The sequence below is a fragment of the Dipodomys ordii genome, unplaced genomic scaffold, assembly GCF_000151885.1.
Source record: "Dipodomys ordii isolate 6190 unplaced genomic scaffold, Dord_2.0 Scaffold15, whole genome shotgun sequence".
Taxonomy (NCBI): domain Eukaryota; kingdom Metazoa; phylum Chordata; class Mammalia; order Rodentia; family Heteromyidae; genus Dipodomys; species Dipodomys ordii.
In genome coordinates this window covers 4506487-4520090 of record NW_012267231.1, presented here as the reverse complement: position 1 = coordinate 4520090, position 13604 = coordinate 4506487, and positions in this window count along the sequence as shown.

Genomic DNA, 13604 nt, shown 5'->3' with positions numbered 1-13604 from the left:
ACTTCTGGCTTTTCTTTTTCGGTGGTTTAATTAAGAGATAAGCATCACAGGTGTTCACGTCATTCACCACATAGCTGGATTTCCGCCGCCCCCTCCCCCAATCCTAGTCCATGACACATGCAAAGTTCTGTATGCTCTGGTTTATGAGTGGCTACTTTTTCCTTTAAAAAGCCAGACAGTAGTTATTTTAGGCTTTATCTGCCAAGGGGAGAAACTTGAAGACATTCACACATGTCCTTAAGGGGCAAGGGAGAAAAATTTCCACAAATGTTTTACTGATGACCTTAAAAAGATAACAGTTCAGTACATTTTCTTTTGTACTCAGATTTCATCAAGTCTGCTAATAAGAAAGGTTTAATTTTTTTTGGAGGTGAGGGGGCAGTAAAAATCCAGTTTTGTTTAACTGGGGCTCAAAGTTAGTATTCCTGCCACCGTGATGCACAGACGATCTCCGTCTCCCACGCGGCCTGGCCTTGATTTTCTGAGACACTGTGATCTTCCCTCCGGTGAATTCATGTGTTGCCTGAATCTTTTCTTTTGCAATTTTCTTACCCTTAGAGTGCTGGGGAACTTTCTATGGGGGAGAGTCCTCGTGACTGAATTCGAGCTGAACTAATCACTGGCTCTTGATCTTAGATGATTCCTTAAACCATCTAGAAGCTTCCATTTGTTTCCCTCCTCTGTAGAATGAGTAAGACTATTGACTTCACACCAGCTGCTGGAGAGATTGCATGAGCTAGTAAGTGCAAAGATTTAGAACGGTATAGAACACTTTTGGCTGTTCACTCCACATGGATGTTATTTGTTACCATGAGTTAACAGGGCTGGATTTGACCTGTGAGCAACAGCACAGCACAGAATACAAGGGGCAAGATGACTCTGGTTTTCCACATAGGAGACATCTGTGCCATATTCCTCCCAGAGGATATCCTTGGGATGATGCAGAACTTTCTGGAACCATGACAGAGAACTGTGAACTCTCACACAGTCAATCTATTACCAGTGTGAGGACAATCAGGGGTCAGGCTGAAAGCTGGAAATGGACAGTTCCTTCTAGATTGCAAATCGGGACCAAGTGTGACAGCAGATCTCTCTCATCCCCCGCAGTTTTACAATGAACAAGTGACATTTCTTTTCCTTCCTCCCCTCCTTCCTTCCTTCTTCTTTTTGTGCCAATCCTGGGACTTGAACTCAGGGCCTGGGCCCTGAGCTTCTTTTGCTCAAGGCTAGTTAGCTCTACCACTTGAGCCACAGTACCACTTCAGCGTTTTCAGAGTTGCTTATTGGAGATAAGAGTCTCCTAGCTTTTCCTACCTGAGCTGGCTTTGAACCTCGATCCTCAGATCTCAGCCTCCTGCGTAACTAGGATGACAGGCTGTGAGCCACCGGCACCTGGCAACAAGTGACATTTCCATATACGGTTAGCACCAAAGCCAGATTTATTCTCAGTGGCACCTAGGGCAATGTGCAGTTTCTCTTCTTCAGTTCTGGTGCTTGCTCACGACAGGTCTACCAGTTGTCCGGTATGCTTCACAGCACTGGAAACAGAGCTTTGCTAGATGGGATACTTTATTCCTGTACCGAAGCTCTTGAGCCATGTGGATACAAAGGCACAGCAGTATGGATGGGAGGGCTGTGAGATCTCTGGGCACTGGGCTTCCACGATGTCCCGGGGACCAGGCTGCCTGCCATTCGCATCCCTGCGCCTTTCTCAGACTGCTCAGCACTTTTCTTGCCATCTCTACTTCTTTCGCCTTAAAGACTAGCTTGATGTGATTTATCCGTTTGCTTTTATTTCGGCAAACTTTTGCTTGTTAATCAGTTTTCGTTGGCGTGTGAGAAAGGCGGCGGCTTCGTTCCTGGCTCTCCTTTTTGCTCAAGTTCAGAAAACATCTCGGAGAACCTCAGGCTTTGATTACGTTCCAGCCAATTTTCCTGGGCTTTCTACAAAAGTACTCCTCGGCATCTGTACATCGAAAAATGCCAGTAAACAAGTCACTCGGACGCCAAACCTTTCTCACCATGCTCACTCCTGGAGGCTCGCTCTCTCTTGCTGTGAAACAGTGCATCACCGATAGCCGGGGGCGGGGGGCCATACAGTTTATCATCTAGATCAGGGTGAATGGCGGCACGGATCAGAGAAGAGATGTAAAGCAGGGCTATCAATCCACATGGGATGTGCCCTCCCACCCACACCCATTGTATAAAGGAGACAGACTCGACATAGAAATGTCTATGATAACGCTGCATCTAAACTCCCTACCCTCCAATAACCCAGGAACCAGAGCCTTTTAAGGCTCAAAGGTGTTTGCCCTGGAGCAGAGGAGACTGCCTGACTCAGATGACTTCTCTGAGGAGTTCTGGACCGGCAGGCCTTTCTGCACCCTCTTTGCGTTCACTCTGCAGACCTTTGTTCTACTGTGGGCCAGGGTCTCTTGTCCCAGTCACCCCTGCTACAGGGCACTCCCTGATTCCCTTCTCCCAGGTAGCCACATGGCCCAAGGAGGAGCTGGAGACTCCAAGAGACGAGTCACCTACGTCACGATTTCCTTTGTTTGAGCCTCCCATTTGCCAGCAAATAGACTAGCACCCTGGTAGAGTTGCTTTTTTCAAAAAAAAAATCCTTACTTGGCTGTAAAGATAGGACCCCCAAGGCTCAAAAATAAAAGGTTTCAGGACTTTTCCTGAGAGCCGACCAACAGAGAGATTCTGCTTGTGGTTGCATTATTGTCACCAATCCTCATGTGTCCGAGGAAGGACACAGCTGCTTCCTGCACCTGCGTGTCACCTGCCACACCTGGGGAACTAACAGAGACTCCGCTCACTCCACCCCCCCAAAAAAAGGACAAAAATGTGACCCAGACACTAAAAGCTATGCTTAGGAGCCGAGTGTTAGATGGCTCTAGCCTGTAATCCTGTCTATCGGAAGGGTGAGAATCAAGGTTCCAGGCTAGCCCTTGCGGAAAAGTTTGGGAGATGTCACCCTCCTCTCCCTAATCTATAGCTGGGCACGGTGGCCTCTGTCTGGGGCGGGGGAGGCTAAGATGCAAAGGATCATAGTTCCAGGATCTGGCAGGAAAGTCTGTGAGGCTCCATTTCCATGGGAGAATCTGGGCGCGGTGACACACGCTTGCCATCCCAGCTACAATGGGAACTGGTGGCGTGGGCTGATGGTGGTCCAGACACGCACCTGTGCCAAGACCTTATTTCAAAAGAACCGGTGTGTGTCTTAGTGTCAGCATGCGCAGAAAACAGAGACTTGCTCTCCATGGAGCGATCTTGGCCACTGTTGCCTGTTACCCCTGTCATTAGCACAGGCCTTAGCACAGGTGGATCAAGGTTGGGGTCACGCTGAGGCGGGAAGCAAACAGCAAGAGACAGAGTTGAAGCCGTGGCTCAGCAGTCGAGTACCCAACCAGCAAGCCCAAGGCCCAGAGTTCACACTCCAATACCACCAACACACGAACAAACATGATGCTTAGGAACAGTTGTCTACGGGGCAGTTCAGTTGTTCCCCTGCCCGGTTCCTTAGCATCCCTCCTCGATGGTCATTTAGGCCCCACGTAGCAGGGACAGTATCCATCTCCGCTGCTTTGGGTTGGCTGTGGAGAGACACACGCTACTACAAAACCTCAACGGCACGGACGTTAGCCTTGGAGACGTCTCATTTCATTCGTGTCGCCTGGCACAGATAATCCATGCTCTTTAAGGAGAGCCAGGGCGCCTGCCTGCTGGGGCAGCCTTTGCTCTTGAACTGCGCTTGAAAGGCACTCTGTCCGCATCCAACCTGGCCCCTCTTTCCTCCCTTTTGTTCCTTTTGCGATGGGCTGTACATATGCCATCCCTATTAACGCCTTTCCGGAGAAAATCCCCAGGCAGTGCCCGGATAAGGAACACTTTGCAGTTGCTTTGCTTCTGGGTATCTAAGGTGTCTTTGGGGGCCCTGTCTGCTCCTTCTGCTCCAGGTCGGGGGACAGGGTTCTGGTCCCCAATAGCCTGTTTTGCAGCCCCAGACCTTGCTAGGTCTCGATCTCACTCCCTGTGGGCCAGGACTTTGGTAGGATTAGCACGGGAAACCCTGCACTGAGGTGGATGTTCATTGAAGTGTTGTTGAAGTGCTGGCTACTGTCCTCAGAATGGAACAAACTGGTTGATCCTTGCCAGCCTGGCTGACCGCGGGGTGGTTGCTTTTCAAGAGTGAGAGCCGCTAGAGGGTGAGGATTTAATGCTGTTTCCTTCCTTCCTTCCGTCCTTCCCCCTCCCTTCTTTTCTTCTTTCTCTTTTGGTATGCATGTAAGTATGTATGTGATATCCGGGTTTGAGCTCAGGGTATCCTGCCTGCTGGCCTGGTACTCTACCTCTTGAACCATGCCTCCATCCTGGTGTTTTGCTGGTTATTTTGGAAATCCAGTCTCACAGACTTCTCTACCCGGGTTGATTTTGTACTGCGACCCTCTGGATCTCAGCCTCCTGAGTAGCAGTTAGGGTTGCAGGAGTGAGCCACCCATGCCTGGCTGAAGCCCTGTGTCCTTGAGAAACACTGTCCCCAGGAAGGGCTTCACAAGGTAGTCGTTGGGCTGGTGTGTGTGTGTGTGTGTGTGTGTGTGTGTGTGTGTGTGTGTGTGTGTGTGTGTGTGTGTGTGTGTGTGTGTGTGTGTGTGTGTGTGTGTGTGTGTGTGTGTGTACAGAAGCTTTCTGACCACATGGATGGGAGGCACAGGACCTAGACTCTCTGTTTCCTTGACAGAAATGCTTTGTCGATCCAATATTGTGAAAAACAAAACAAAGCCGAGAGAGAACCCCGCACAGGAGCTTCGGTGTGGTTCCCCAAGTGCTAGCTTCACGAGCCGAGTATGCAAAGCTGGCTCTCCTCGCGCCTCAAAAATGAGTAAACTGTGAGGCAGGAGAGAGATAATGAGCGCGGCTTCGGGCCCGGCAGCTGCTCCTCCTGTCTGCATTTCGTTTTTGGTGTGGTTCTTATTAAAACTCTCCTGAGAAGCCAGGCAGCCGGAGCTGGATCCCTCACTTCCGTTCTCGTCAGCATGCGCTCGCCCAGTGTCTACTGGGTGACAATGCACGGGTGCTGGGCTGAGGTCCTGGGGGACCCAGGGAGCAGGGGTTGAAGGTACACTCACCAGTCCCACAGCTCTGTCCTCCTCCTAGCTCCCCGCCCCATCTCAGCCTGCTGGGGGCCAACCCTCCAGTTTGCTTACGCTTCCCACACCCTTCTGTCTGTGCCTCTGCTTTCTGTGTGCAGGGGGTCTGTCTAGAACCCTGGGTCAGTGTGCTAGGAATATGCAGTTCTGCCACAACTGGCCTTTCTTCCCAGAATCAAGCTGCCTTTAGAAATAAGAGGGAATTCAATAGATTTCAGGGAGCTGTAAATCCTTCTCACACCGACAGATTTCCTGTCCTGTGGCTGTAGAAAGAAATCTGTAAATGATTCTAGATTGCTGGTGACAGATGCCTCTCTCCCAGCCCTGGACCAAAGATCTAACTTCTTTCTTTGCTTTTTCCTTTCCCTTTCCTTGTTTTCCCCCCTTAGCATTGACTCTCTTGCAGACACGAAGCAAGGAGACAGAAATCCATCGCAGTACACATCTGCCGTGGTCCTAGCCCTTAGTCAGCTACAGGTTAGCAGGCGGGAACAAACAAACGTAGGGCAAACCTGAAGGGATGCTTGAGAGACAGAGCAATCTGGAAGGCTGGGAGATGGTTCGGGGCAGGTGGACCTCTTGGCTTGTGGCTGAGCTGTCCTCCTCTCCCAGAAGAGTCTTGACACGCTAAATCGCCACGTGGGTTGTTTTTTTTATCCCGGGATTCTTTTGTTGCACGCAAGGCCATCTCCCTGACAGAGGGACGGATGGTTTCCGTGAGCTCGGTACTATTCTCCGTGGATAGGCCCCACGGGGGACAAGCAGGCGCTGAGAGGCGTTCCTGCTTTCCTGTCCATCCCTTTGCTGGCTCTATCTTCGTGCAGTTCCCGAACTCAAACTTTCCCGACTTAATCCATGGCTGGAAATTGATTTGCTTAAAAACAGGTAAACGGATTTATCACAGAAGGCATTTTAATGTCACGACCATAAATGGAATACCAATATCCCTTGCTCTAAATGCAAGGTAAGAACAGGAATACATAGAATTACATTTGAAGTGGCTGGCCTGTCCAAAGACCTTTTCTATCAGAAAAGGCAGATGGTTAGTTTTGGTTTTGTTGGTCGTGGGGGCTGAACTCTGGGCCTGGGCGCTGTCTCTCAGCTCTTCAGCTCAAGACTAGTTCTCTACCACTTGAGCTACAGTGCCACTTCTGGCTTTTTCTGCGTATGTGGTCCTGAGGAATCAAACCCAGGGCCTCGTGCATGCAAGGCAAGCACTCTACCACTGAGCCACCTTCCCAGCCCCAGATGGTTATTTTTGTTGTTGTTGTTGTTGTTTTGCTGGTCCTGTGGCTTGAACTCTGGGCCTGGGTAGTGTCCTTGAGTTTCTTTTGCCCAATGCGAGAGCTCTACCACTTGAGCCACAGAGCCACTCACTTCTGGCTATGAGTAGTTTACTAGAAGTAAGAGTCTCATGGACTTTCCTGCCTGGGTTGGCTGTGAACTGTGATTCTCAGGCCTCAGCCTCCTGAGTAGCTAGGATGACAGGCGTGAGCCACTGGTGCCTGGTAGATGGGTTTGGGAAGGAGAGAACCAGTGTGGAATTGGATGATGGGCTGGACAGGCCACCAAGCCCGCTCGGGAACACCCAGAACTCTGGGAAACTGTTACCACATGTGTTCCCTGGATGGGCAGGGGCTTAATGACACTTTGGAGAAGGGTTTGGCAGTCCAGCATTTCTGGAAATTTCTACCAGGCATGGCAGGCCTGGGTCAGGGCTATTTCTAGACACACTGAAGCCTTCGTTGAGTCTTTGAATACCATTTGATGTTTGGCTAAGGTTTCTCCCAGCCTGGCCTCGTGCCTTCAGCCTCATTTTGGAGGACCGAGAGAGGGAAGGAAGCGAGTCAGCTGACATGGCCGGACTCCTGGTTCCCAAGACCTCACCAGCCCAGTGGTGGAGTGTCAGGTCTTCTGTTCTGGCTTTTTGAAACAGGTACTCCACCTTCATTGTGGTTTACCTGTTCCCCACAATGGGTCTGTAGGGTTTTTTGTTTTTGTTTTTTTTTTTTTTTTGTTGGTCGTGGGGCTTGAACTCAGGGCCTGTCCTTGAGTTCTTTTGTTCAAGGCTAGCACTCCACCACTTTGAGCCACAGTGCTACCTCTGGTTTTTGAGTGGTTAACTGGAGATAAGAGTCTCTTGAGGAGTTTTCTGCCTGGGCTGGCTTTGAACCATGATCCTCATATCTCAGCCTCCTGAGTAGCTAGGATGACTAGGTGTGAGCCACTAGGGCCTGGAGAAGGCCGGCAGAGCAAGTACACAGTCCCCTGTCACACGGGACAAGCTCTGAGAAATGCATTGTGAAGGGATTTCATGGTTGGGTGACTAATACACAAGCTTAGATGGTGCTTGCCCCTCCACACCCAGACCCTCTAGCCTGCTGCAGCCTAGTACTATGTGGCTAAACATGTTTAAGCATGGACATGTTACAGTAAGAATACTGGGTGAGCCAGGAACCCACAGCTCACGTCTGTAATCCTAGCGACATGGCAGGCTGAGTGACATCCCATTGTATTTGTATATTTGTATGTGTTTGCGCATGCGCACGTGCATGCATGTGCCAGTACTGGGGCTTGAACTTGGGGCCTCTCCTTCTTGTTAGCTTTTTGCTCAAGGCTGGCCCTCTGCTACTTGAGTCACATCTCCATTTCCTGCTTTTCTCTGCCAACTGGAGATAAGAGTTTCACGGACTTGTCTGCCCAGGTTGGCTTCAAACCACGATCCTCAGATCTCGGCTTCCTGAGGAGCTAGGATTCCAGGTGTGATCCACCGGTGCCCAGTGAATCTTCCACTGAACCACGGACCCCATTTTTTCCCTCTTTGTCTGTCAGCAAGTCTCACCTTTTGGTTTTCGACAGTGGCTGCAGGGTTGTACAGGGTCCGTTTGAGGGCTTGCTTTCCATTTGTTCAGACACACAGATGGGAGTTAAATGGCTAGACCCAAGGACAATGAGTTGGGATTTTTTTTGGAGGGACGTCCTACTGTTTTCCAAAGCCTACCCTGCTTTCTTTCTTTCTGCTCACTTGCACTTTGCCTCATCCTCAGGGATAACCCTTTATGCAGATTAGGAAACCAAGGCTCAGAGAGGCGAGGACACAGTCCGAGGTCGGCTGCCAATAAAGGTTTCCATCTCCCAGTAATAGGTCCAAACGTGTGACCCAGAGTCTGCCACTGGGAACAGCCAGCGAGCACAGCTCTAGGGAGAACTTATTCCATGCAGACAGACAGAAGGAAGGCCTGGGGCCTCTGTGGGGACAAAAACTGTGAGCGACAAGGCTGTGCCCCAGATTCCTGAGCACCTCAGGCGACTTGAGCTCAAGAACTGGTAGCATATTTCCCTCTCTCTCTCTCTCTCTCTCCTTTCTTCTCCTCTCCTCTTCTCTGTGTGCCAGTTCTTGGGCTTGAACTCACGGCCTGGGTACATCTACCACTTGAGCCACCTCCTCCTTCCCCCTCCTCCCTCTCCCTCCTCCTTCTCCTCTTCTTTTTGGTAGTTAATTGGAAATACAGACTCACAGACTTTCCTGCCCAGGCTGGCCTTGCCAGGACGCCAGGCAGTGTCCTAGCTGACCGAGGAATTGTGAGCGACTGGGGAGAATTTAAAACCATCTCAGTACCACTCAGGAGACTGAGGGACCTCAAGTGGCCTATGGCTCTCGCCTGCCACCTTAGCCATGTAGGAGGCTGAGATCGGAGGATCTTGGCTCAAGCCAGCCTGGGCGGGAAGGTGGGTGAGACTCTTATCGCCAACTAACCAGCAAAAAGCCACACATGGAGTGGTGGGTAAGGTAGTAGAGTATTGGCCTTGAGCAAAAAAGCTCAGGGACAGCACCCTAAGTTCGAGCCCCAGGATTTTGCGCACACACACACACACACACACACACACACACACACACACACACACACACACCAGGCTTCAGCACTGACAAGGCAGGAAGCAAGCCTCACTAGCAGGCAGGAAGCTACACGAGCTAGTGCCTCACCCTGGCAAGCCCTCGGTGGTACCTGTCTCCACCTCAGCGAGAGACACCCACGTACTCCCCCAGCTGGTGGCTTCCTGATTCTCTATTCTCTACCTCCTGCCATCTGTCTAACACTTTTTCTTTTTCTCCTGGAGGTAGCCGAGTAATAGGATTCTCCAGAGTGTATCTAGATCCGCACAGCTGTCTGCCTCTTCATCTCACACCACAATTCCATGTGGACCAGTGTTTGAAAACGAAAGCCAGTGTGGCTCATGCCTGTAATCACGGCCACTTAAGAGGCTAAGGTCCAGAGGATCATGGTTCAAAGTCAGCCTGGGCAGAAACATCCATAAAACTCTCTCTCTAATGGACCAGCACAAAGCTGGGCTGGAGGTGTGTGGCTCAACTGGTAGAGCACTGGCCAAGCAAACGAGTGGAGGGAGAGCTCCAGGCCCTGAGTTCAAACACTGGTACCTGCACAAGAAAGAAAAGCTTGGAGGAGGAGGTGGAGATGTGGAGCTCTGGATGGCCGCCTGGGGAGAGAGGGCTTCTTGGAAAGCAAAGAGATGAGCCAACAGAAGCTTGGAGGCTCTGGTGCCTTTGCCTTCTAGCAAGCTTCTCCGTGGACTCCACTGTGGTACAGTGAGGATAGCAATCCCCTCCCCCATTAGCCAGACTCCCACGGCTGAGACAAAGAACAGCATCAAGCCCAGGCTGTGGCCTCCATAGTGGAGGTGCAAAAGAAAGCCCCGACTGACTTGAACAAGCCGGAGGTGTTTAGCTCTTATCTACCTGGATGTAGAGCTTCTGGAGGTGGGTTGGCTGGGTGCTTTTCCTGGAATGCCCGAAAGGACTGGATGTCACACTCACACATGGGAGGGGAGACTAACCGGGGCTGTGAGGGGACAAGGCTGGGGTCTGGGGACAAGGCTGGGGTCTGGGGACAAGGCTGGGGTCTGGGGACAAGGCTGGGGTCTGGGAATGCCATACACATGCAGGAATGCGGGGGACAAAGGGACTGGGGATGGAGGTGGGAATGGACAGAAAGGACAGCATGTGCCAGGAGGATGTGGGGGAGGGGAAGGGGAAAGAACACGTGCAAATGCCCCTGGGTAGGGAATCAGGACATAATCTGCGATACTGAGTGGCAAAAGGCCAGGGAGGCTGAAGAGAGGAGGGAGAGGAGAGGAGGTATGGCTCTGTACGTTCTGCTTAAAGGAGCCTTTGTGGAAGTCTACGCTCTTGGAGAAGTATTTATAGTTTGCCATTTACAACATTCACAATTCGTTGTTTTTTGTTTTTTTTTTTTAAGCAACAACTAAACAATTCAAAAAACCTAGCAACCCTGTTTTACGAGAGGAGACGGTCCCTCCGTGCGGAATTTGTTTCTAGGGTGGATATCTATTTACAATTTAAATTTGATGCTGGCCCTTCCTGCTCTCTGAGTTTATCCTGCGATTGTGGGTATACCTGAGTGGAATACACCAGCCTGGGTAAGAGCACGGGCCTTTCCCAAATGATAAGAATTGTGATCACCTGGCCACGACCCGGGTTTTCTTTAGTGCCTGGACTGCAACCTGATGGGTGGAGATCATTTGTTTTCTTCTCACTTCTGCCTGGACCCCTTCCTCCATTTAGAGGCCCAGCTCACCTTGCTGCTGGCCGATGGCAGTAGAGACTGCCTGCTCCCAAGTCTAGTCCCAGCTGGTGGTCACAGAGATTCTCCCCCTCCCCCACCCCCCCACTGGCCCCTGTCTGTACTTTTCCAGATCGGGCACACTGTGTTTGCAAAGATATACCCAGACCCCCTGGCATTGTGAAATAACTGACACCACACTCCCATTCTGGGGCTTGAACTCAGGGCCTGGGCGCCGTCCCTGAGCTTCTTTTGCTCAAGGCAGAGTGCTCTACCACTTGAGCCACAGCGTGGCTTCCGGTTTTCTGGTGGGTCATTGGAGATGAGCGTTTCACAGACCCAGCTGAAGTGGGACAAGTTTGTGAGTGTCTGTGCTAAGGCCTGCCCCTGTTCTAGGTGCCTGGATGTTAATGATGGGGGGCGGGCGTGTGGAAACGAGGGAGCTGGAATCAGCCGCGGGATGGTGCGGGATGGTTCTCTGCACGTCTGCCATCTGTCTTCCCTGCGTGCGTCCAGCATGCTCACGCCCAGGGCAGGGGACTTTGTGTGGCAGGCTGGAGTTTGTCCCTGTGTCCACCAGCAACATGCGGACCTCTTAGGGAGACCGGGTCCCCGAGTCCTCCTCCTCCTTCCTCCTTCCTCCTTCACCGCCTCTCTTTGGAAATGACTAAGGGGGGCAGCAGGAGAGCTCAGCCTTGCTTCTAGCACAGGGCAGGGGGACACGACTCAAAAGGACCTGGCGGCCTAGCATGGTGTTCAGGGCTACGGGCTTTGTGCTCGGTAGAGCTGGGGTCAAGCTTCATCCCTGGGCAGCTGAACGACCTCTCTGAGCCTCAGTTTCCTGGTAGAACAGCAGTGGTGCCCAGCTTGGAAGGGTCTGGAAAGGGCTCAGTGAGCCGGTGTCTCGCCGTGGTTACCACAGTGTGTGGAGCTTGGGGCTCAACAGACGTTTCTTGGTGTCGCCCGTAGTGGGCCATTGGGTGGCCACGAGGGTGACACGTGTGGGCGTCTCCGGAGGGCACACGGAAGTGCGGGCTGGCCGTGCGGTCAGTGGTGGTGGTGATGGGGGTTGTGAGGCCCGCCTCGCCTCTTTCACAACAAGCTCACTGGGAACTAGCACCTTAGGGGACAGAGGACACCTGTAGAAGCCTGCCCCGCGGTCACCAGCCCAGGGGCCTGGGCCCATAGAATGTCCCAGATAATGCTGTGACATCTCATGGTCAAACTCTGACAGGATAGGGGAGGTTGGAGAATCCTTCCTGTTCTCAGGATCTTTCTTTCTTTCTCTTTCTTTCTTTCTTTTTTTTTCTTTTTCTTTTCTTTCTCCTTCCTTCCATTCTTCCCTTCTTTCTTTCTTTTGTTCTTTTCTTTCTTTCTTTCTTTCTTGTCATGGGGCTTGAACTCAGGGCCTGGGCACTGTCCCTCAGCTCTTCAGCTCAAGGCCAGTGCTCTACCACTTTGAGCCACAGCGCCACTTCCGGTTTTTTGGTGGTTCATTGGAGATGGGCATCTCACAGACTTTCCTGCCCAGGGCTGGCTTGGAACTTCAATCAATCCTCAGATCTCAGCCTCCTGAGTAGCTAGGATGAGAGGTGTGAGCCACCAGAGCCCAGTTTTATCCTGTTTCTTTCTTTCTTTTTGGTTGTGGGACTTGAACTCAGGGTCTGGGCGCTGTCCCTGAGCCTTTAGCTCGAGGCTGGAACCCTACCACTGTGAGCCACAGCTCTCCTTCCTATCCTTTTTCACGGATGCTGCTGTGTCTCCCCGAGGTGCCCTGGACTGTGCCAGACGGGCAGGACACCCATCCACCAGACACTTAGTGAAAACTCCTGCAAGCCAGTTCTGGGAGCACTGGGGTAGCGTAGACCCCCCAAGGTGACACCCAGAATCTAAAGCCCAGTAGGGCACTCGCCAGCACTCAGCTGACCACCTGGGCCAAACTGCTTCTAAAATTCAAGAGCTGTGCACCCTGCCCAGGGCCTTTGGCCTTGACCTTGGAGTTCGCTCCTTGGCTTCCAGGCAGGGTTCTTGGGGGGGGGGGTGCTTTGCAGAGAACTGGTTTTCCTGAGTTTGCTTTTTCCCCCCTCACTCACAGCCTTGTCTAAATGAGTGAGAGGGCAGTCAGAACAGAGCAGTGAGGAAAAGCCCTCAGGGGTTCGAGTTATGGATTCCTCAGGCAGGTCAGGACCACATCCAAAGATCAAAAGCCTCCCCACATCCCTTGGTACCTGTCCTGGGGCTTGAACTCAGGGCCTGAGCATTGTTCCTGAGCTGTTGTTTTTTTTTTCCTCTCCCCTCAAACCTGGTGCTCTGCCACTTGAGCCCCATCTTCACTCTGGGCCTTTTTGGGGGGACTGATTGGAGTAAGGGTTTCCGGGGCCTTTCCCTTCCCCAGCCCGGGGCTTGGGGTGCAGGGCCAGCCTTCCTGCCAGGCCCCTGTGGGGCTGTGTCTCCTCGGGAGCAAACTGTCCCAGCCAGGGATCAAAGAGGGCGCCCCAACGTTGGGCTAGGAAGGATGCCTCCCCCCCAACACCCCCTCCCCCCAAGTGTGAACGGGACCCTGGCACGCGGGGCACCTGTGCGGGAGCCGCCGCACTGAGCGCACCGGGCGCAGCACCCCGCACCCGACCCACCCGGACCGCCGCGTGCGCCGCGCCAGTGAAAGTTTGCGGAGTTTGGGGGGCGGAGGGGCGGAGAGGGGGGAGCGGGTACGGCTGGGGGGGTGTGCGCTTCGGAGGGGACCCGGCCAGGGGTGGGGGGACCGGGTCGGGGGTGGGGGGCCCCGGCTCCGGTCCGCGGGATCGCCGCCGAACGACCAGGCAGGACAAAGGAGGTGCGCGCGCGGGAC